The 25,618-nt window shown below is 36.1% G+C and overlaps 1 pseudogene; it reads left to right on the forward strand.

Moving 5' to 3' along the window:
• The first annotated feature begins 20,978 nt into the window (after positions 1 to 20,978).
• On the forward strand, positions 20,979 to 25,382 carry LOC116144856 (annotated as a pseudogene).
• Positions 25,383 to 25,618: the final 236 nt, after the last annotated feature.

A 25,618-nucleotide genomic window follows, 5' to 3' on the forward strand; every position in this document is an offset into this window, starting at 1 on the left:
CAATTAAAAGTGTTTTAAATTTTTAATGTTATTAAAAGAACTATTTTTGAATGAAATAGTATATTTGATTGAATAATAATATATTTAGTTATTTACTTCAATTATCAAGTTCTAAGTATATCTATAGTAAATTAGCAATTAATTAATTATATATGATAGATTAATAAACATTAATAAATTTAATTACTTAATCAATTATAAGTTTATAACATTACATTATAGTTAAATGATTACTTAATTAATTATAATTTTATAACATTACTTAATTGATTTATAGTATAATTAATTATAGCATTACATTAATTGATTACTACTTAATTAATTGACTTANTTTAGAATTTGCAGGCTTCGCCCGGCAAGGAAGGAAGTTCGCCACGGCAACGTACACTCTGGAATGCTTCGCCGAGGCGAAGAAACATTTTCGCCAAGGCAAAGAACTTGTTGGAATTTTTGAGAAAATTCTGGAAACCTTGCTCAAGGGAAAAATGGTCATTTCACCCTAATTAGTTGAAAGTGTGGGGAGTGAAAAGTAGTAGAATGCAATGGAAATAAAGGTATTATTGTAATTGACTAAAGGGCAAAGATGGAATTTCTTAAAAAGTGTAAGGGTAAAATGGGAAAGTACAAATAATAGTGTGAGATATTAAGGGTTCAAGAATTGAAACCCTACCATTCTCTACTCCCTTACACGCCACCTTCATCCCCAATTCTCTCGATTTCTTCAACAAATTTCCAAGGAAATTTATAGGATTTTGGTAGAATTTCAATCCCAGGCATCCAAAGGTAAGATTTATACACTAAGATGTGAGATTAAAGTCTTTAAAGTGTTGAATTCTTATAGTATATATGCTTAGGGTTTAAGAGGAAGAGGAAGTCTACCAAAGACAGAGATTCTAGTGTGGAACTACCCAAGTTCAAGGTAAGTAAATCCAACCTTAGCCATGATTTGAGCAATAATTGTGTAGAGAAATTTTTATGTATTTATGTGCTTGAATGTTAAGTATTATTGATGGAATTGATGTTGAATGATGGTTAGAATTCCACCATGAGAAGTAGTGTTTCGTATGAGATGAATTGGTGGAAGTTTGAAGAAGTTATGAAAGAGGTAGAATAGAATCTTGAAGTGTGAATTTCCTGGCCAAGTTTAGTGTTGATTTTAGGGAGTTTTGCTCCAAATTTTTGGTGGTTGAAGTAGATATGGACATGTAATCACCTTAGTACTTTGATTGTGCATAGAAAGTGTTTGATGAAATTTCAAAGAGAAGTGCATGTATGAGTATGTTAGTTCATTATTTTGATATGAGTTTGTAGATGATAGAGAAAGTAGAGAATGACATGTTTACATGTCATATTGCATTCTTGCATTTAAACATTTGAATTTAGAAAGAATAACAAGAAAAAGCCCATCTACATGCATACATGCATATAAGAACACTAAAGAACAAAGAGCAAGAAAAGAAAATTACTAAAGAAAAGAAAAGAAATTAAATACAAAATTCTCAAAGAAAGATAAGAGAAAAGAAGGTTGTTACGATGGGGAACCCGTGAGTGACAAGAAGAAGAATATTCCCACATGCACGCCGTCTTTAGTGAGCGGCCTAAGAATAAGAAAGAAGAATTTGAATAGTCCGTAAGAAGTGCATGTGGATGAGGATTGTACCTAGATGAACATACCTACATGCACGTCGCCTTTAGTGAGCGGCCTAAGAATAAGAAGAATAATTTGTACAGTCCATAAGAAATGCATGAAGATGAGGACTGTACTCACTCACACGACTAGGGTTTCGAATCCATGCCTCAACCGAGTCTAATTGGCAAACAAGAAAAGAAAAGAAAAGAAAAGAAAGAATAGAAAAGAAAGAAAGAAAGAATAGAACAGAAGAAAGAAAGAAAGAAACATAGAAAAAGAGAGAGAAAACAGAAAGAAAATGCATCTCTTATGCATTTGTGCATATGCATTATGCCATATCTATTATTCAAAATTAGTTTTCCTGTTTGTGCTTACATGTTAGTAAGTGAGAAGCAAGAATTCTAGAAAGAACAAAGAAGAATAGAGAAGTTGATGTAAGGAAAGAAATTCAGGATACGAGTAACGGAGGAAGAAGAATGGTATAGCAGATTTACTTACTGAGCAATTAGTTCTCACTCTGTTGATTTCACTATTTTTACAGGTAGAAGGTGAGAAGCGGTTAAAGGGAACGTTGAGAAGCGGGAGAGAACGGCACCACTGTCTAGCTGTATTTTGAGTTTATGTATATGATTTTCCTACTTGATGTAGAGAATTTATTTAGAAAGTAAATTTAGTTTCTGGGCCCACTATCTTATTCTTGTATACATATATGTTTCCTATTATATATTTCTTGAAATATACTAGCTAGAAAGAGTTATTACACGTTTACTAGTACAAATATTTTGCTGATAATATGAAAACATTTCAAATTTATGCTTGTTTAGCAAGAAAATTGAAACATTCATCAAGAAGTCAGCAATTTCATTGAAACATATGAAGCTTCATTTTCTTTTATTTTTTCTTCCCAAGAAAATTTTGAGTTTACGTTTGTTTTCCAAGAAACTAAACTTTCGATTAGAAACAGATTGCTTAATTCTTTTTCTTTTTTGTTATAAGTAAAGCCTTATATGCTGTCGTTTTGGCTTAAACTTATTCTATATTTCTGATCGTTGATTTCCAAGTAATCTAATGACTGAAAACTGAAGGCTGGTCAAACCTATAAAAGCTGCACTCTCTCTCTCTCTCTCGGGACAGTCTCTCTCAATCGAAAAGCTTCCCCAAAATATTTCTTCTTTAAGGTTCAAGCACAGGGCTTATGTGTATGTGTGTGTAAATCAGTGGTTAATCCATCCATCAAAGTTGTGTTTCTTTGTGGTGTAGAGAATCAGACTTAGAGTTCTCAGTTTGGGTTGTAGATTTACAGGTACTGCGTTGGAGTCTGTGTAATTCTTGTCAGCGAGGTTCACTACAACATTATGTATTTTAGTGCAGACATTCATGTAGCTAAAATATGATTTTGCATAGTAAATAGTTTTAGCTCACAAATGCAATGTTTTGTAGTATCGTAGCTAGAGTGGCGTAGCTAAAAGTTAGCCATGAAACTTTTGCTTACGTAGCTAACAGTTTATATTTTTTGCTATGAATGAGATAATATGGGACTAAAAGCTTAGATTGTTTTGCCAAACAATAATAAACTTGAAGCAAAAGCTTTGTCTTTATAGCCATGGAAAATAGTCCATAAGCTTGTTTGCGTTTTAGCTACACAAATATAAACTTATAACTAAAACTGAAAATTTCTGCTACAAAAATAATATCTATGGCATAATTAAACATTTTGGCTAGTAAAACACTAAATTCATAACTAAATAAAAAAGATCATTTGCCACATATATAGTGAATTCGTTGCTAAATATTAAATATTTGCTACGGACATATAAAAGTCATATCCATATACGAAAAGATATGCTATGGACATAGTTTGTAATGGCTAAATATTGAAATTACTTATTATGGATACTTGTGATTTGTAGCTAATATTATAATTTTTGTATGAAACAAATAATTTATATCAGAATTTATAATTTATTGCTCCGATTAAATTAATTGTAAAATATTGCTATAATTAACAAATATATATAATTACAAATATATAACAATATTTTATATTAAATAGATAATAACGTCATGAGAAAATCTAATATAAAAAATAAAACATTATAAAATTTTTAACCAAATAATTGTCTACTCGTAAATCTTTCATCTTAGTAATAAAAAGTTATCAACTAATTTTTTACAAAATATGAATGCTTCAATGTTATATGAACCTTTCTTGACCATTTAAGAATTTCCACCAACCGCAATATCAAATTTGAAAAAAAAAAAAAATATAATTAATCATATAGACTAATGTCATTATTGCATATTACTTTAGATTAATGTAAAAGAAAATAGGTTTCGTAGTATATAGCAATTTTCAAAAAACTACAATTTCATCCAAAGAGATTGGTTATTTGTGAAGATTGTTGACCTTAAGTTGAAGCTCATCTTGAACTTCTCTTCCCATCGTCTATTCATCTCCTCCATTTGCCTTTTACTCTTAAATTTCTCATTGCTTCCTCTTTGCCTCCTTCAGCCTTTCATTAGATTCCTTCCTTGTTGTGTTGTACTTGTTCATAAGTTGTGCTTTAATTGGTCTACATTCCAAAATATTCAGTGATACTTTTTCTTGGACCATAGCACGCAAATAGTCATTTTTCTCTGGACCAAGGACCTCTTCAAATATTTCTCATCATTCCATAAATTTGTCCTCTAACTTGTTTTTAATCAATTCAACTATAACTACAAAATAAATTTATAAATAGCTTGGATGTGTGAGCATAATAAAAAACACGAAATAGTAAGATTAAGAGAATACAAAGCTATTACAATAATGTCTTTAGTAAGCTTGCTTTCCTTCTTTCTTTTGTGAGATTCAATCCAAACTTTAACAGAGAAGGAGTATATAAAACTGATTTTTTTTTTTATTTTAAAAAAGAAAGAGAGGGGAAATTGAAACAGCAGGTTTCTTATTATATTTGACGGTTTTGTTCAGGTTTATATCAATGACTTCCATGTGTGGAATTAAAACTTATAATAAAAGTCAAGTCATACTAATTAAACTTGTCATTGAATTTTAAAAGAAAGAGGCAAAAACATGGGCCACGGACACTTGTTTCGCTTAAAATTAATTAAACATGGTTCACATAATATATACACTTTCAACTCGAACTATATAGTTATTGAATATGATGATAAGAGATTTTGAGTGGGACCAAAATCCAAACCACAAGCTCACTTAAATCATGTGATAATATTATTTTAACCCATGTGGAATTTATATTATATATAGTTATTGAATATTATTATATGAAAGACAAAGAACAGAAACATTTATATAAATGCATCTGTAAACAAGGCAATTGATCTAGTAACTTGCGACAAAATTTTAGATGCAATTCGTTCCAGTGTCATGGAAGAGAGAAGAGTGCAAGCAATTTCATGTTCTGTGTAGGCTGTGTTTATATAAATTAAAAGTAATGAAAGAGACTTAAAGAGTTGACATATTTGTTTCAATACAATTTTCCAATGCTTCATCAAGACATCATATGCCATCAACCATTTCTTCAACGACTGCACGCGCACTATCTACCTAAACCTTGTTTGACTTTTCACAGTTGTGGGACAAATTTATTAACACCGAATTTTTGCATCCCATAAACAACTTAAAATCTCATTTAAGAGAACTACTTGCTTTAAAATGTGTGAAATTGGAGGTTGGAGATTTAATGGTTAAAACTCCCAACTGCAATTAATCTAATAAGACCATTGGGTTCATTAAATTACAGACACAATCACATAAACACAAATCTCATAACAAGTAAAAACTACAGACACAATCAAAACTACAGACACAATCACACAAACACACGACTACATGCTCTACTGAAATATAACAATTACAGGAGAAAAAGGGTGTACTCACAGAGTCACCGCTGGGAAAACGAGATAAATCTGGCCGGGTCTGGAGATCGTTAATTTCCAAGGAGTCCGGAGTTGAACGCAGAAGAGGGGAATTTAGTGGCGCTGTGGCGGCAGACAGGCAATAGGAATTTAGGTTTCAAGCTTGGGCGTTTGGCTGCTTCGATTTGGATTTTGAATTGGGTTGTGCGCAATTTGTGGGTATAAGGTTTTGTTAGGCAAAGTTGTAAATATTTCAATATTTCAGGGCAGTTTGTTAACAATTCAGATTTATTAATATCTTTTTTTAAAAACAAATTATATAATAAATTTCTAAATAAACCTATAGGAATTAATGGTTAGAGGCAGATATATATATAAAATTGAGAATGCTTTTATTCATATATATAATATTGCTGATTTATATAACTGTTTGTCAATTGTCTCTTTTATTAGTATTTTATCATCTATATAAGTCATATCAATATATTTTTTTTTTTTTTAAAAAGAAGATATATTGTACTAGTAAACAAAAATACCACCAATCATAGTCATAAGAGATATTGTCATTTTTATGAGTCGAGACCATTTATTTGAGTAAAAATATTTGATCAGATATTAAAGGCAATATGAATGGTGATTTTAATATATGTATTTGTACGTTTATATAATCTATTTCAATAAAATAAACGTGCAATCAATCACTTTAAATATTAAAAAAATTAGACATGTCGGGGCAGGGGAGTAAAACGCCCACTCTACCGCCACTTTTATATTTTAGAAAAATATAGTCTTTATCCTATTTGAAGTTAAACATGATTTTTAATTGAAACAGCAATGATGACTTGACATAATTAAATAATAATAAGATCCAGCATAATTAGATAAACAAATATCTATTAATTAATCTTATAATTAGTAATGTATATAAATTATTTATTAAATTATTCACATTTAAAAGATAAATTATAATGAAGAAAATTAAATTCTATATTTAAGAAAAATAATTTGAATAATATTACATAGTGCGGTTGTTACACAAGCTTATTCAATAGTGCGGTTGTTACACAGACTAACCATAGTCTCCTGTGATTCACTAAGTTCAATTTTTTATAAGTAATTTATATTGGAATTAAATCACGGTGGTATGAATCAATTGCAATTGATACCTTGAGAACAATTATTGATCACCAGGAGACGAAGCCACTTAAATCCTATCATTGCTAAGCTTTATAATGAATTCTTAGAATGAACTTGCAAATTAATCTCCAACTTATTGATTACTGATGTGGAATGTGTAGCAAATGTATATATGAGTGGGCTGACATCGACGTTCAAACGGATAAACATATTGTTGTCATTATTCATATATCTATTTTTTTTAAATCAATGTATGGTTAAATAAGTTATTAAAGTAGTTGAAGAAACATTTGTATAGGTTCTTAGGAAATTGAAGCGTTATATTCATAATAAAAGTCGGCCAAAGGTCTATTGTAGAAGTATATTGTGGAAAAAAGTCTAATATTTTGTTTGAGATATTAAATTGTATTAAAACTAAGTTTGATAAGTTGGAAAGATTCTTTTAAATTAGCTATTGGTAAAGGTTCAATTTACTATTGACTTAGCGGTGTGATTAATACTTTGTTTGACTCTAAACTATTTAATTCATAAGTAATAAAATATAATACTTAGGGATAAATTAGAATAGCCATAACTACATACTATAAGGATTATAGCAAATTAATGTTCGCATTCTTTATTTGCTACCATTCAAAAATTATAGCTAATACATACATATGCTCTATATTTAAACTGTAGCTAATAATGATACTAAAATATGTTACTACCATGAAAATAAAATTGTATAGCTGATACATTAATTAGCTAAAATTTCAATATTTTATAGCTACTACACAAAAATAGTTATATAGTTAAACTCGTCAGCTAATAGATACTATATGCCCAGTACATAAAATGTTTATAGTTAATACATTAATAGCTATAAATTTCAATATTTATAGCAATGCACAAATAATAGTATATAGTTAAACTCGTAGCTAATATAATACTATATGCCATGTAATGAAATATTTTAGCTAAATACATTCATTAGCTACAATGTTTTACCATAGTAATACATTGTAGCTAAATGACTAGTTATGCCACAATTTTAATAGTTAAAGCAAAAGATGAATATTAGCTTCGAGGGAGAAAATCTTATCACTAAATTATTTCAATTAACTATAATATTGACTTTGTAGCTGTAACTATGTATTTGTACAGTTTTCCTTTAGTAGCTAATTTTCAAGCTATATGTGTAATTGTTGTAGTGGTTGTAAGGGGAGATCGATTTGTGTATTGTAACTTTGGTGATACTAATATTAGTGCAGTGAGCCTCTATATTTAGAGCTCAACGTGGACCTAGCTTGTTCAATCTTGAACAGTGAACCACGGTAAATACTGTGTGTTGATTTGTTCTGTTTGTGATAGTGATTGATTGTGTTGGATTTTGGTAGGCTTGGGTAAACTTGAATTACAACAGTGGTATCAAAGCTGAGTTTAGGGTCCCTCGAAATTGAAACTCTAAGGGTTCTTGATTTGGGAATTTTTTTTTGGGGTTTCGAAATTTTGGGGTTTTCCAATAATCAGTCCAAGACTCCTAGAGGCCAAATACAACTAGAATTTCCAAAATCTCAGTAAATCAAGTCCATAGAACACAATCTTGATTTCCTAGGGTGCCTCTGAACTCAAATTATGAGTATCACACGCATTGAAATCTCCCAATATGATTGGAAGATTGATTTCAACACCTGGAAAAAGAAGATAAGGCCTCTTATCCACAACAAGGTGGGAATTGCACTAGAGAAGGATGACACCAAATGGCCTAAAGAAAAGCTAAAGAAAAAGGCAGAGGTGGACGAAGAAGCGTATAATCTGGCATCATGAATCTGTTTGACACCGTGTGCGGAAGGTGGATGGCATGGAATCTCCAATTCCTCTCTGGGATAAACTCGAATCTTATATGCTCTTAAGTGTTGAGTAGATGCCCTAGAGCCAATCAATTATTGTAGAATTGACTCTTTGTAATAATGTTCATTAATCAATAATAAAAGGCATTTTATTCTATATCGCGTAAATCATTATTATTGCAATATGTTGATATATGTCCTTAGAATGGTGTAGAACCGTGACGAGGGTATCAAGTGTTTCAAATCTTGATAGTGAGAACCCTATGAGCACATATGGTGGCCATTCTAGAAACGTCGTAGCCCTAGTATTATTCGAAGTAAGGGCACAGATAATACGGTAAGGCTATCATAGTGTTGAACGACCCTGTCGAAAGCCGGGACTGATCTCACTTGTCAAGGTGTGTTGGTGACAACCTGGTGCAACACCTGGGTGCTTGTTGTAGGCGGATATAACGTAGCAAGTTCACTGGACTGACCCACCGAGGATTCCATATGGATGGTAACCCCAGTGTTATGGAACAAATCCTCTAATGAATGGTGGTGCATGTGATCCTTAGACTTGAGATCACCGGAGCGCCTTGTACACCGATTGGTACAATTTGACACTAGCCTAACGCAGTTCTATTCAGAGGGTAGTACGGTGGTGATTGGCTGTATGAAGGAGTGTATCAGACTATGGTGGATATAGAGGATTCATCACTCCCGGGTACGGGAGAAGTTATCTCACGGCGCAATTCAGTATATGGCAATGACACTAAAACTGTGGCCACAGTGGGATTGAGTTGTTGCTCATCCAGATTATAATACAGGTCATTGGTCAAGAAACTGAATATATAATATCGAGAGTAACCGAAAGTTGACACTATTTCTATGCCTTCGTCTGTCGAGATAACGTATGATGGAAAGATCATATTGTACGGTAACCATATCGTTGAAAGGTAGCTACTTTGCTGAATCCGAATTATCGGGTGGCCATGATGCCTTGCTAGGGGCCAATCTTGGTCTGTGTATTAGTGAGACGATTAATTGGTGTTAATCGCGATACTATACACTACCGTATGATGAGGAGCCTAGGGGGCACACACATAGAAGATAATTTAAGAGCCAACAGAAAAGAAGGGCTTTTTCGTCTTTTGGCGAAGGGGTATTTTGGTAATTTCACAGTGCAATTAAATTTGCTGAGGTCGTAGCCTTTATTTAATTTTAAAATAAATAAGTGAAATTACGGTTGAATGTGTGTTGCACATATTCAAATAAATTATCATTATTGTTAAATGTTAATATATATATTAAATATTATAATATGATTTTTAATTGAAATAATATAAATAAATAAAATATCCAATTGGGAGTGTTTGGCAACATGGGGTGTTGGGTTGGAGCCCAAGCCCATTCCATGTGGGAATAGGGCAACTTGGTTTGCCTATAAAAAGAATAGTGTTTGTGGTTTTTATTAAAAAAAAAAAAAAAATGATTTTGCCTTTTGAAAAGAAAAAGAAAACACAGCAGCCCCTTATACACTCTCCCACGCCACTTCACTGTTTGATTGAAAATCAAACTTTTCTTTGTTTTTCTTGATTTCTTAAGGCCAAGGAGGATCTAGCAAATCCCTCTTTGGTTCTTGGTGGTTGTCTTCGTGTGGACTTCTTGGTTCAATCCTATACTTGGATCGGTAGCAAACACATTCAGAGACAACATTGGTGGAGCCTCCAAACGTGGGTATGAATCTAAACCTTTGGATTTATATTTCTGCAGATTCTTATAAAAATATAAACTGTAATTTTCTATGCCCTATTTTGGGTTCTAAGGAACGATCCATGGTTGTAAATTTTGTTTTCCGCTGCGCAACTGGGTCGTTTCCTAACAGTGGTATCAGAGCCTAGGGTACTAGATTTACAGGTATTAATGGTTATTACATGTATTTGTTATAACATGCTGCCTTGATGAATCTGCATGAAAAACCCAGATTTTGTTAAAACTGAAAAATCTGTAAATCCATGTGAATGAGTGATTCAAATGATAAACTGGTTAATAATGTGTTGATGAAGTATATTGGTGGTTAATATCCTGGTTGAACGTATGCACGTTTGATTTGTTTGGATTCGTGTTATACACAAAAACTGCAAAAACGCGAACTGTACGAATTGGGGATTTCCATGTTTCGTGCAGCGAAGCTTTAGCTTCGCCGCGGCGAGGAGACTCTAGACAGTTTCGCCGCGGCGAAGATAAAAACTTCGCCGCGGCGAAGTATGCAGCGGGGAAGTGCATACTGTAAATCCTCGCGCAGCGAAGATAAACCTCACCGCGGGCGAAGGCTATAGCTTTTCCAATTCTGTATTTTTTGCAAAGGGACTAATCTGCAGTTTTTAAAACCTATAAAGCCATGTACATTCTGCACATTTAAGAGGGTAATTAATAAAACCCACCCAATTCAAAATTGATTATTTTTAAATGTATGCTTTGTACTTGTTTGTATATATGCATGGTGCGCGGTACAGAGCCTTAGACCTAAGGGTGAATGTTTTAAATTATTTGGGTATGTATGGCTGTAATATTTAAATAGGGCCTACGTGTCCTGCCTTCTCTCTTCTCTTAATGTACATTCTTTTCATCTCATTCCCCCCGAATGTAAATCGAGGTTTCTAAATTGTTATGTAAAATTAGTTTAATATTAATTTATTGTAAATTAGAATGATGTTTTGTAATGTACCTGGAGACGGAGCGAAGGACGAGGCAACCATACTTGAAGACTAAGATATTTGTTACAAGATCGTAGGTGACCCACCGATCCCTCTAGGTCGAGGAGATGGTTTTAGTTAGGCCATGTACCGGCACGTTTAATTCTTGTTAAGAAGCATGCTAAGGTTGAATGTTGAATAACATGCCAAACAATGTCATTTAACAAAGATAATAATTGATGAGACATTAAATAACAAACCCCTCAATTAAGTATATTAAGTCACGAATGCCTTCCCTCACCATGGTTTTAATCAAAACATGTTCGTCGAAACCTTGTTTGCCAAAGCGAAGGGTACACTTTACCAGTGGGAGGTTAAAATTCATTGGAGTTTTCCTTACTGGGGAGGGTGACTTAAAATGACGGTTTTGCTTGTTCGCCAAAGCGAAGGTTGATAAACGCGCATAGGCAAAGTAGAGCAGTACACATATTATGTGTACGTGGTGACATGTAGTGTCACTCTACTGATAATGAGAATCACACTTGAGGACAATGGTTGGAGCCATTGAATGTGTGATGGCTTGTTGGCTTTTTCACATTTGAGGTTGATTGGGAGCTATCATGGTGTGGATTAAGTTTGTTGGTCTACCTAATCAAACTATTTGGCTTGTTCGCCAAAGTGAAGGTTTGAAATGGGCAAGATGGGATCTCTGGTCCACTAGGAAAGCCAACGGGCTTTCCCGAGTTAATAGTGAGGGTATTGAATGAGTAAAATAGTGGGAGCATCGTTTAATAAAAGACCATATTAATAATAACGAACTTTATAATAACTTTATCTTTTCTGCAATTGTAGATTCACCGAAAATGGCATTATGAACTGCGACCGATAATCGAAAAAGAAACAGGTTGGATGGATCCAATTTCTCAGACGTATCGTAATCTTCGGATTATACTTAAGTCAGAAAAGAAATTGGTATCCTTGAAAAGCCATACATGGCTAAGCCTGATCCTGATGCCACTCAGGAAGTTAAGGAAACTTATCAAAAGTTCCTTGATGATGCTGATAGCGTACAATGCTTGATGTTAGCATCGATGACAACTATGCTCAAAAGCAGCATGAGAATATGGATGCTTCTTCCATAATCTACACCTCAAAGAGCTTTACGAAACAAATGCTCGACATGAGAGGTACAAGGTGTCGAAAGCACTGTTTGGGAGTCGTCTGGTGAGGGTGCCCAAGGTTTCCTCATGTGCTCAAGATGATCGAGCACATAGAGAGGCTTGAGACTTTGGGAAGTGGCTTGGATGCAGAATTACAAATGGATTTATTTGCAATCCTTGCCTGACTCTTATGCTCGTTCATAATGAATTCATATGAAAACGGGAGGAAACCTTGTCAGAACTTCTGAACATGCTGAGGACTGCCAAGCAGGACTTGAAAAAGTCCAACGCTGTTTATTGGTTGCTGCCAGTAAAGCAAAGGGTAACGGCAAGGGTAAGGCTAAGGCCAAACCCAAGCCCAAGCCTAAATGACAGGTTGCTCTTGGTCCTGAGAATGGCATAGGAAAGGGCAAGGTAGTCTGCTTCTTTTGTGGCAAGCCTGGCCACTGGAGGAAACACTGCAAGGCTTTCCTCGCAAGCAAGAAGAAGTCAGAGGCTACGACTTCAGGTACTTTCATGATTGAGATTAACTTCTCTCCCTCAACATCTTGGTCATGGACACAGGATGTGGTACTCACATTGTACTGATGTGCAGGGACTAAGGCAGAGTAGAGTGCTCGCCAAGGGAGAGGTGGACCTACGAGTTGGAAATGGAGCAATGTGGCTTGCATAGTGTAGGGATATTGTTTATCTTTGCCTACGGGTTTATGTTGGAACACATAACTGTTATCACGTACCTTCTATTTCTAGAAATATTATTTCAGTATCCGTTTGGATAATATGGGGTATCATTTTGAGATAATAATGGATTGTTGTCCTAGTTGAATGGATTCTATTTGGAATTGCAAGGTTATATAATGGAATATGTTCTTGATTTAAACAATAAAGATATTCTCATATTGAAACCAAGAAAGCTAAACATAGCGATCAAAACCAAACATATCTCTGGCATTGTAGATTGTGTCATGTTAATAAGACTCGCATTGCAAAACTTCAAAGGGATGGAGTTTTGGCCCCTTTTGACTTCCAGTCATTTGAGGTATGCGAGTCGCCTTTTAGGCAAGATGACCAAGTCTCCTTTCACAGGACAAAGTGGAAGGGCTACTGAACTGTTAGGTCATCCATAGTGATGTATGTGGTCCACTAACAGTTAAGCCAGAGGTGGATATTCATACTTCACACATTTACTGATGATTTAGTGATATGGTTATGTCTACCTTATGAGACATAAATCTGAAGCCTTGATAAATTCAAGGATTCAGGAATGAAGTATAGAATATGTTGGGCAAAAGTATTAAAGCTCTTCGGTCGGATCGAGGAGGTGAATACTTAAGCTCGGGGTTTTTTGAGTACCTGAAGGAATGTGGGATAGTATCACAACTCACCCCTCCTTATCACCACAACACAATGGAGTGTCAGAAAGAGGAATAGGACCTTACTTGACATGGTTAGGTCCATGATGAGTTTTAGTGATTTACCTGCATCGTTCTTGGGGTTATGCCCTAGAGACTGCGACTCACGTTTTAAACCATGTGCCGTCAAAGTGTAGATAAGACTCATATGAGCTATGGAGTGGGCGAAAACCCAACTGTCTTATTAAGGATTTGGGGTTGCGAAGCTTATGTTAAGAAATTGACTTCGAACAAGCTGGGCCCAAAATCCTGTAATGTATATTTGTGGGGTATCCAAAGGAGACCAAAGATCCATTTCTACCACCCAGAAGAGCGCAAAATCTTTGTTGCTCAATCGGTGTCTTCCTAGAAAAGGAACATTTTCTAAGAAGTACTAGTGGGAGAAAAGTAGAACTCGATGAAGTTCTAGAACCACAAGATATACTAGACGAAGGACAGATAATGTACCACAGGAAGTGGTTGAGCATCATGAGGAGGTTACTCCCCAAATTGTGGATCAAAGTGAACCACCTCAGGTGCACAGGAGCTCCGTAGATCTGGGAGAGTACGCATGAGCCCGAGAATACGGTTATCTCATGACTCAACATGGTGACGTACTAGTCTATCAAGACGATGAACCCAGAACCTACGAAGACGCTATATCGGATCCAGATTCCGTTAAATGGCTTGAAGCCATGAAATCTGAGATGGACTCCAGACCAGGATCAAGTGTGGTCTCTGGTGGAACCCCTGAAGGGATAAAACCATAGGGTGTAAATGGGTCTTCAAGAAGAAGACTGACATGATGGCAATGTGCATACTTATAAAGCACGGCTGGTTGCCAAAGGTTTCAAACAAATTCATGGCATTGACTATGAAGAAACCTTTCGCCGGTTGCCAGATTAAATCCATCCGGATTATGCTTGCAATTGCTGCATATCATGACTATGAGATTTGGCAAATGGATGTCAAAACTGCTTTCCTGAACGGAAACCTTGAGAGGATGTGTATAGACAAACCGATGGTTTCATTCTTGATAGTCAAGCTAATAAGGTATCAAGGTGCAGAGATCCATCTATGGACTCAAGGAAGCTTCAAGGAGCTGGAACATTCATTTTGATAGGCGCGTAAAAGAATTCGGTTTTATCAAAAACGACGATGAGCCCTGTGTTTACAAGAAAGTGAGTGGGAGCGCCGTAGTATTCCTAGTGTTGTATGTCGATGACATACTTCTGATCGGGAATGATATACCGAACTTGCAGTCGGTAAAGACTTGGTTATCCAAGTGCTCTCCATGAAAGACTTAGGGGAAGCAGCCTACTCCTTGGTAAAGATCTATCGTGATAGATCGCGTAGGTTGCTGGCCTAAGTCAGAGTGCAATATTGACAAAGTACTAAACGATTCAGTATGGAAGAATCCAAGAAAGGATTTCTTCCGATGTCACATAGTGGTTATCTCTCTAAGGAATTGTGTCCTAAAACACAAGATGAGTAGATAGGATGAAGGGATCCCATATGCATCAGCAATTGGATCCATCATGTATGCCATGCTATGTACCGGATTGATGTCTCATGTGCTTTGAGCACTTGTAGTAGATATCAATCGGATCCAGGTGAGCGTCACTGGATGGCTGTCAAGAATATTCTTAAGTACTTGAAGAGGACTAAGGATATGTTCTTGGTTTTGGAGGGGAAGATGAGCTCACTTAAGAGGATACAGTGATGCTAGTTTCCAAATGGACAAAGATGATTATCGATTGCAATCAGGGTTTGTTTTGTTCAATGGGGTGCAGTGAGCTGAAGAGCTCCAAGCAAAGCACTGTAGCAGACTCTACAATGGAGGCGTGAGTATATTGCATTATCAGATGCGGCCAAGGAGGCAGTCTGATTAAGAAGTTCGTCACTGAACTTGGTGTGGTTCTACGATTGTTATCCTATAGACATCTGTTGTGAAAACATGGAGCAATTGCTCAAGTTAGGGAACCACGGTCTCATCAGAAGTTCAACACATACTCAGACGATTCCATCTCATTGAGAGATAGTTGAGAGGAAAGACGTGCAGATTAGTAAAGTGCATACTGACGACAATCTCGCAGATCCACTGACAAAGCCTCTGTGCAACAAAAGCATGAAAGGCACTTGAAATCATTTGGTATTAAATACATGAATGATTGGCTATAGTGCAAGTGGGAGATTGTTGAGTAGATGCCCTAGAGCCAATCAATTATTGTAGAATTGACTCTTTGTAATAATGTTCATTAATCAATAATAAAAGGCATTTTATTCTATATCGCGTAAATCATTATTATTGCAAATGTATTGATATATGTCCTTAGAATGGTAGAACCGGGACAGGGTATCAAGTGTTTCAAATTGATAGTGAGAACCCTATGAGCACATATGGTGGCCATTCTAGAAACGTCCGTAGCCCAGTATTATTCTGAAGTAAGGGCACAGATAATACGGTAAGGCATCATAGTGTTGAACGACCCTGGCGAAAGGCAGTGACTGATTCACTTGTCAAGGTTGTTGGTGACAACTGGGGCAACACATGGGTGCTGTGTAGGCGGATATACCGCAACAAGTTCACTGGACTGAACCACCAGAGGATTCCATATGGATGGTAACCCCAGTGTCTATGAACAAATCCTCTAATGAATGGTGGTGCATGTGATCCTTAGACTTGAGACACGGAGCGCCTTGTACACCGATTGTACAATTGACACAGCCTAACGCAGTTCTATTCAGAGCTGTCAGTACGGTGGTGATTGGCTGTATTAAGGAGTGTTCAAGACTATGGTGATGAGAGGATTCCTCACTCGGGTAGGGAGAAGTTATCTCACGGCGCAATTCAGTATATGGCAATGACACATAAACTGTGGCCACAGTGGGATTGAGTTGTTGCTCTATCCAGATTATAATACGGGTCATTGGTCAAGAAACTGAATATATATATCGAGAGTAACCGAAGGTTGACACTATTTCTATGCCTTCGTCTCGTCGAGATAACGTATGATGGAAGGTCATATTGTAGGAACCATATCGTTGAAAGGTAGCTACTTTGCTGAATCCGAATCTATCGGGTGGCCATGATGCCTTGCTAGGGGCCAATCTGGTCTGTGTATTAGTGAGACGATTAATTGGTGTTAATCGCGATACTATACACTACCGGTATGATGAGGAGCCTATGGGTCACACACATAGAAGATAATTTAAGAGACAAGAAGAAAGAAGGGCTTTTTTGTCTTTTGGGCGAAGGGGTATTTTGGTAATTCACAGTGCAATTAAATTGCTGAGGTCGTAGCTTTTATTTAATTTGTTAAAATTAAATAAGTGAAATTACGGTTGAATGTGTGTTCGCACATATTCAAATAAATTCATTATGTTAAATGTTAATATATATATTAATATATATTAATTGATTTTAATTGAAATAATGATGAAATAAATAAAATATCCAATTTCGGAGTGTTTGGCAACATGGGGTGTTGGGTTGGAGCCCAAGCCCATTCCATGTGGGAATAGGGCAACTTGGTTTGCCTATAAAAAGAATAGTGTTGTGTGTTTTATTAAAAAAAAAAAATTGATTTGCCTTTTGAAAAGAAAAGAAACACAGCAGCCCTATACACTCTCCCACGCCACTTTCACTGTTTGATTGAAAATCAAACTTTTCTTTTGTTCTTCTTGATTTTTAAGGCCAAGGAGGATCTAGCAAATCCCTCCTTGGTTCTTGGTGGTTGTTTCGTGTGGACTTCTTGGTTCGATCCTATACTGGATCGGTAGCAAACACGTTCAGAGACAAACATTGGTGGAGCCTCCAAACGTGGGTATGAATCTAAACCTTTGGATTTATTTTTCAGCAGATTCTTATAAAAATATAAACTGTAATTTTCTATGCCCTGATTTTGGGTCTAAGGAACGATCCATGGTTGTAAATTTTTGTTTTCCGTGCGCAACCGGTCGTTTCCTAACAAAGTCTACTCTAATTTAGCTTTCCTAAAAGGTGCACTGTTTTCTTATAAAATGGACCTAGCAAAACTTTAGATGAAAACTTGGATGAATTCCTAAAATGACCCAATCCTAAAAGATAGACCAAGAACTAGGAGATTTGAGCCTAGCCATGATCCTGTTAAATTCCCTACCAGAAGAGTACCTAGTTGTAAGAATGGCCTACAGTATAGCGGAACGTACCTAGTGTGGATTTGATGTTTCTAAGTTAAAATCTAGGGAATTAGAATAAAGATTCAAAAAAAAATGGTAGTAATCTGTTGTAAAAGGGAAATTCAATACTGGACAATCTGGAAAAGAAACTGGAAAGAACTCCAGAAACACGTAGGCTCTTAAAAATAGAAAGACTAGTAAGGGGAATGGGATACCTAACGGTGAATTTAGGAAGTCTTTTTTTTTTTTTTTTTTTTTTTTTTGTAACAAAGCAGGGCACCTTAAGAAAAATTGTTACGAATGGATTAAAAAAACAAACAGGCCAGTACTGAAACCAATCTAGCGAGCACAAGTAGTAACATAGAGATATCTGAAGCACTTACCTTTCCAATACATCTAGGAGTAATGAGTGGGTGCTAGACTTAGGCTGTACCTTCCACTAGTCCAAATAGAAATTGGTTCCAAAGACTTAAAATTGGGGAACAAGAAACAGTATTCATGGGCAATAATCACTCATGTGAGGTTTAAGGCATAGGTGACATAACCATTAGGCTGAATAATGGTGAGTTGGTTCTGCCATAGGGTTGTATTACCCGAACTTAAATGTAACCTAATTTCACTTGGAACCTTAGATGAATCTTTTGTCTATAAAGCACAAAATGGCTGCCTAGAGTATACAAAAATGGAAATGTGTTGATTAAGGGTGGTAAGAAGAATGGTTTTATATCTTATGTGGGCAATACTATCCTGATGTGCTTAATTATGTTTACTTTCCACTAATGTATCTGCTGCAGAGAAATGGCATTGAGATTGGGCCACATAGGCCAAAATGGCATGAATGCAATGAAACAACAGGGTTATTTGGTAATGATCCTATGTCTGCTTTAAATTTTGTGAAACATGTGTCCTTGGGAAAAAAACATAGGAGGGTTTCCACAAAGGAACGACCTTGCCGCAAATTGCTCAAACTATGTGCATGCTAATCTTTGGGGTCTAGAAAAGGTCAAGGCACATGGAGGGAACATGTACTTCCCCTCCATTGTTGACGATTACAGTATGAAGGTATGGGTATTCCTTCTCAAGATTAAGGACGAAGCCTGACTAAGTTCAAAGCTAGAAAACCCTGGTAAAACCCAGTTAGACAAAAGAGTCAAAGCACTTAGGATAGATAATGGGTTGGAGTTTATAACCTAGAATTCGATATTTACTGTACCAATCAGGGGGCATAAGGCACATGACTATTAGGGCTACCCACAACAGAATGGGGTTGCAGAGAGGATGAACACAACTCTCTTAGAAAGGGTTAGGTGCCTTCTATTTAGCTAGTTTGTCCAAAAGTTCTTGGGAGAAGCCCTAACTCTAGCCCACTGATCAATAGAAGCCTCCAAGTTCAATAGGCTTTAAGTGTCCAGAAGAGAAATGGTCAGGAAGGGACCAAATCTCAACCACCAAGGGTGTTTGGGTGTGCAGCATAGCACACACACGAGATGGTAAGTTAGAGCCTAGGTCCCTTAAATGTGTTTTTTTAGGGTATCAAGAAGGGACCAAAGGCTACAGGTTGGGGAAAGAGATGCCCCAGGGGTTAGGGTTATAATCAGTCGGGATGTAGTCTTTAATGAGACCATGTGTCCTTGCAAGCTTTCTAGACATACAAGTAAGCCAAGGACTGATCATGAAAGCTTGATCAAACTGAGAGTCTCAGGTTGAGGTAGAGCTAGCAAGCCTGACAGAAAATCCTAAAAAAACCAGAAGCCTTTGAACCACCAAGTCCCACACTGCCAAACAATGGGAACCAAGATAAAGAAAAGGAACAGACTAAAAACATTGATGAAGCCCCGAATGAAACCCTGGCAGAATATTAGTTAGCAAGAGATAGAGTTAGGAGGGAGATAAGGCCCCTAACAGATATAGCTATGCTGACTTAATCTACACTGCTCTTGTTGTTGGGGTAGAGTACTAAGGTCTGAACCTGAAACCTTCCAGAAGCCATCAGCTCCAAAGACAGAGACAAATGGCTGGAAGCCGTGAAGGAGGAAATGAAGTCCTTAAAAATAACAAAGCCTGGTCCTTGGTCCCAAAACCAACTGACCAGATACTGTAGACTGTAAATGACTCTACAAATTAAAGGAAGGTAAACAAGCTCAAATCTCCAAGATTTAAAGCCAGACTAGTGGCAAAGGGCTTCACACAAAGGGCAAGTATTGACTTTACTAAAATATTCTCACCTGTAGTTAAGTTTAAGACTATTAAGCTAATGTAGCATATATGACCCATTATGATTTAGAATTGGAACAATTGGATGTTAAAACAACTTTTTGTGGGTGAATGGAAGAAAAGATATATATGTGTCAACCAATTGGGTTTAAAGATAGGAACCTGCCTAAACATGTTTGCCTACGCAAAGTCCATTTATGGACTTAAACAATCCCCTAGGCCGTGGTACAAGGGGTTTGACTCCTTCATAGTAGGAGTTGGGTTTTTAGAGTGTATGATACATGTTTTTACTTTGCCTGTATAAAAACATGCCTATATACTTACTGTTGCACATAGAGACATGTTGTTAATATGCCAATCTAAGTCACACAGATGAACTAAAAGCAAACTGAGTGCGAGTTTGATATGAAAGATCTAGGGTTTGCAAAAAAAGATTTTGGGGATGATGAATGATAGGAATAGAAAATCAAATAGACTGAAACTTCACCAACTACCATACCTGCAAAAACTAACCCTGGTTTGGAATGAATGATGTTAAACCTGTCAACATAACCTTAGCAAGACACTTGCGTTGAGTAAGTTACAGTGCCCCAAAACTGATGTTGAAAGGATAAAAGTGGAAAATATCCACTACTCAAGTGCACAGGACTGGTGTACTCCATGATAAGCACAAGGCCTTATCTTCTTTTGCAATCATTACTGAGTAGGTTTATGTCAAATCCAGGAATAGAACACTGGGTTGCATTAAAATGGTTTAGAACATTACAGCACAAGCTTGTTGGATTAGACTTTTGCAAAAGAAAGTCAACACTTGATCTTGTTGGGGATGTGGACTCGATTTTGCAGGTGATCGAGACTCAAGGAATCCACTACAACCTACTACTTACCTTAGGAGGAAAATGCATCAGGTGGAAATCGCAACTCCAACCATTGGTTGCACATCCACAACAAAAGTTGACTATGTGGCAGTGACTGAGCTTCAAAGAGGCAATATGGTTACAAGGAATCTTGAAAGAGGAAAGTTTGATGGATGGACTTGTGACTATGTATTCTGACAGTCAAAGTGTCATTCATCTAAGTAAAACCCTGTATACATGAAAGGACAAAGATGTGGATGTGAAGTATCACTTTCGAGACCAAATCACAAAAGGGAATGTGAATCTGCTAAAAATACCAACTGAAGAGAACCCAACTGATATGGGAACAAAAGTTGTAACTCCTGCAAAGTTCAAGCACTACTTGAACCTCCTTCACATCAACTGATCTCATAGAGCTAAGAAGGAATGTGTGAGAAGCTTGCTGCACAAGTATATTGTTGTCTGGATAAAGAATAAGGCTTCAAGGTGGAAATTGTATAAGTGAAGCCTATATGCTGTCTGTTTGGTCATAAATTACAGCATTTCTGATCATTGATTCCAAGTAATCTAACGGCTGAAAACTGAAGGTTGGTCAAACCTATAAAAGCTGCACTCTCTCTCTTCTCGGGACAGTCTCTCTCAATTGGAAGCTTCCCCCAAATATTTCTTTTAGGGTTCAAGCATAGGGTTCTCTGTGTGTTTGTGTAAATCAGTGGTTAATCATCCATCAGAGTGTGTTTCTTTGTGGTGTAGAGAATCAGGCTTAGAGTTCTCAGTTTGAGTTGTGATTTACGGGCACTACGTTGAAGTGTGTAATTTTGTCAGTGAGAGTGTGTAAGGGGAGATCGATGGTGTATGTAATCTTTGGTGAACAATATTAGTGCAACAAAGCCTCCCTATTCTAGAGCTCAACATGGACGTAGCTTGTTCAATCTTGAACAAGTGAACCATGGTAAATACTGTGTGGTTGATTTGTTTCTGTTTAAGATAGTGATTGATTATGTTGATTTTGGTTAGGCTTAGGTAAACGAATTTACAACATTATCTATTATTATTATTATTATTATTATTTTTTTTCAACAAAATTTTCACTTTTTGGTTTTTTCGGGAAACCGATAAATTTTTAGGGTTGTATTCTGAAGGTAAAAGTGAACTGGTTGAAAATTGTGAAGTGATAACCCTCTACTTAAAGCTGAGGCGAAGAATGTCTTTAGCTAAAACGAGTTGTTCAGCTATTTGCCGACAAGCTGGGTGGGGATTTTAACAATCGGCGTTGCATTTGCCATATTCTTCAATAATCAATCGGCTGTTGCCACATTGGAGGCATAGAATGTGTGAATTCATTGTTTACAATATATCGTTCGTTTTAGTGTTCCATTACCATCAGATTGAATATGTGTTGATCTTATTATGCTTTTTCATATGTGCGTATCTAGAGGTCGTTTTGAATGATAATTTTTATTTTGCCGTAAGATGAAAACATTTCAAATTTATGCTTGTTTAGCAAGAAAATTGAAACATTCATCAAGAAGTCAGCAATTTCATTGAAACATATGAAGCTCTGTTTTTTTTGTTTTTTCTGCCCGAGAAAATTTTGAGTTTACGTTGTTTTCCAAGAAACTGAATTTTGATTAGAAACAGTTTGCTTCATTTGCTTCTTTTTCTTATTATTATTGTTATTTTTTCTCAACAAAATTTTTACTTCTGTTGTTTTGGGAAAACCGATAATTTCGGGGGTGTATTCTGAAAGTAAAAGTGAACTAGTTAGAAATAATGTGAAGTGATAACACTCTACTTAAAAGCTGAAGCGAAGAATGTCTTCAGCTGAAAAGAGTTGTTCAGCTATTTGCAGACAAGCTGGAGTGGGGATTTTAACGATCAGCTGTTGCATTTGCCCTATTCTTTAATAATCAATCGGTGTTGCCACATTGAATGTGAGAATTCATTGTAACTAATATATCGTTGTTTTGTAGTTCCAGTACCATCGTAATGTATAGAAAGAAAATAATGGGCATACTTCCATGATTAGTTAATTTGAACATTAAAAGATGAGCATCAGGGAAAATTTGTTTTATCCATGCCCTGTTTAAGCAAGAAAATTCACGCAAGAATACGGTTTTTTTTTTTTTTTCATTGTTTTTCCTGTCAGTTTCCTCCATGGGTGACTATGTGGAAGTTTTGAACTGAAAACAAATTTTTTCGATGAAATGACATGCATTTTTTTCCTTGGGACGAACGTACAATTAATATTTCCATATTAATATGAAATAAGACAGCTATAGCGTTAAGTTTCTCCTTATATCCGAAATTTGCTTTATAAATTTGGTAAAAATTGTGAAGAGACCAAAAAATAAATAATAAATAAAGATGATGAAGACAACTCTGAAGCATTGGATTGACATTTAAGCTTGACAATTCTAAAGCATTTGCAAAATCTTGTTGAATAAAGAAATTTTCCAAAACGTAAACAAGAAGAATTTCTCAAAAATCAAAGATGGTAATGCTTATCTTGGTCTATAGTAGCACCACCACTACTTCTGCCTCGACTCGGAGATTTCATATTGGTAACACCGGTTGACATGAAGCTAATACATACATTTGACCAAAATTATTTCTAAAAGTAGTTCCACACGCAAGACCACTAATTTGTTCATTTTGCTAAAAAACGAATAATTCGTAGACGTTACGTCATTAACTTACAATAATTAACAACATCCTTACTCAAACATATATGAAACATATAAAGAAACCAATAACTTAAAAATAGATAAACGTATTAAGTTACAACATTCTTCAAACTGAGGACAAAATTGGCTAATGACTTGTTATAAATTTGTGGCATTAGCTTTCTTCATGCATTTAAATATGGTCTTAAGAACTGGGATTCATAATTACTCATTGAAGAAGACTATAGCAAGAAGTAACAACAATAAAAGAAGAAAGGATAACATGGTGAAATCGATTGACATAGCGAAAGTTGCCTTTTTATTGGTATATTTGTATCAACAACTAGAGCTCAGTCAATTTTCGATGTGACGAAAGATGGCGCAAAAGCCAATGGACCAGATATCAATGCGGTAATACACCAATGCAATAAAAAATACGATGCATAACATTTCTATTCGTTATCTCCTTGATAACATAACGTTTCTTGTCTCAGGCTTTAATGAGTACATGGAAAAAAGCATGTGCATCTGCTACGCCAAGCAAAGTGTTGATTCCAAAGGGGATATTCTCATTAAGTCCAGTGACCTTAGAAGGTCCCTGCAAGGCTCCTATTGAGGTTCAAGTTCAAGGCACCCTCAAGGCCCTATCGGGCGCTAGCAAAAACAGAGGATGGCGGTTGGGTTACTTTCCAACAATTGAAGGCTTCACATTGTCGGGTGGTGGAATTTTCGATGGCCAAGGAGGCTCGTCTTGGGGAGCCTGTGGCAATGATTATTGCAAGCAGCTTCCCATTGTAAGTTTATTATCCAATTTATATATCTGCTAACATATTAAAGAGGTGTGTTATAAGTGTGGCACTGACAAAACTTGTTTCAATTCTGTGCATAAATATGAGGTTCGACTTCATTACTAACGGGTTGGTCCAAGATGTAACTTCCCTAAATAGCAAACAATTTCATGTTAACGTCCTAGGTTGCAAGAACTTCAGTTTTCGTCGCTTTACCGTCACCGCGCCCGGAGATAGCAAAAACACCGATGGCATCCACATCGGAAGATCTAGTGGAATTGAAATTATAGATTCAAAAATTGGAACAGGTGATGATTGCATTTCATCGGTGGTGGAGCTCAAAATGTATCAATTACCAGTTACATGCGGACCTGGCCATGGCATCAGCGTCGGAAGTCTAGGACAGTATGAAAAAGAAGAACCTGTAGTCGGAATCACGTCAAGGGTTGTACTCTCACTAATACCGACAATGGTATGAGAATCAAAACTTGGCCAGCTTCTTATGCAGGCTCTGCATCCAACATGCATTTCGAGGATGTTACTATGGTTATGTCAGCAATCCTATAACATTGATCAATCCTACTGCCCACACAATGATTGCAATGCAAAGGTATAAGAAAAAAAAAATCTTGTTTCTTTCTTTTGTGTTTATCAAGTCTCATGACATTGACCATATCAGTTCCATAATGCTTGTTCTGTTTTTTCAGCTTCCATCGCGCGTAAAGATCAACAACGTAGCTTCAAGAACATTCGAGGCACTTCTGCAACTCCAGTTGCTGTAAAGCTTGACTGTAGTGTGGTTCACCATGCCAAGGTGTGGAGCTTGACAATATTGACCTTAATACATTGGAAAGGAAGGATCTATTACATCAGAATGTAGTAATGTTAGACTAAGACGATCGGCGTACAAAGCGCGTAGCATGTGGCAGCCCCACGCGGCCCATACAGGCAAAGTTAATTTAATTTCGAAACTATGTGGAGACAATGCATAGCCACTCTTAAACATTTTCATGTCAATGCATGAATCAGACAGTTACAAACATGTATTCCTTCATTTATGAAATTAGAATTATTGTACTTGTTACTCTAAATGACTGTTGCGAGTTTCAATGTGCAATTAAATTAAATAAAATTATCTCTTGGTGAACTTGTCAGGTCACCGAATATTTTTTATTTTTTTTTTTTATTTTTTTTTTTTTTTTTTTGTGTATTTGTGTGAACTAGCCTA

The sequence above is a fragment of the Pistacia vera genome, unplaced genomic scaffold, assembly GCF_008641045.1.
Source record: "Pistacia vera cultivar Batoury unplaced genomic scaffold, PisVer_v2 Contig459, whole genome shotgun sequence".
Classification (NCBI taxonomy): domain Eukaryota; kingdom Viridiplantae; phylum Streptophyta; class Magnoliopsida; order Sapindales; family Anacardiaceae; genus Pistacia; species Pistacia vera.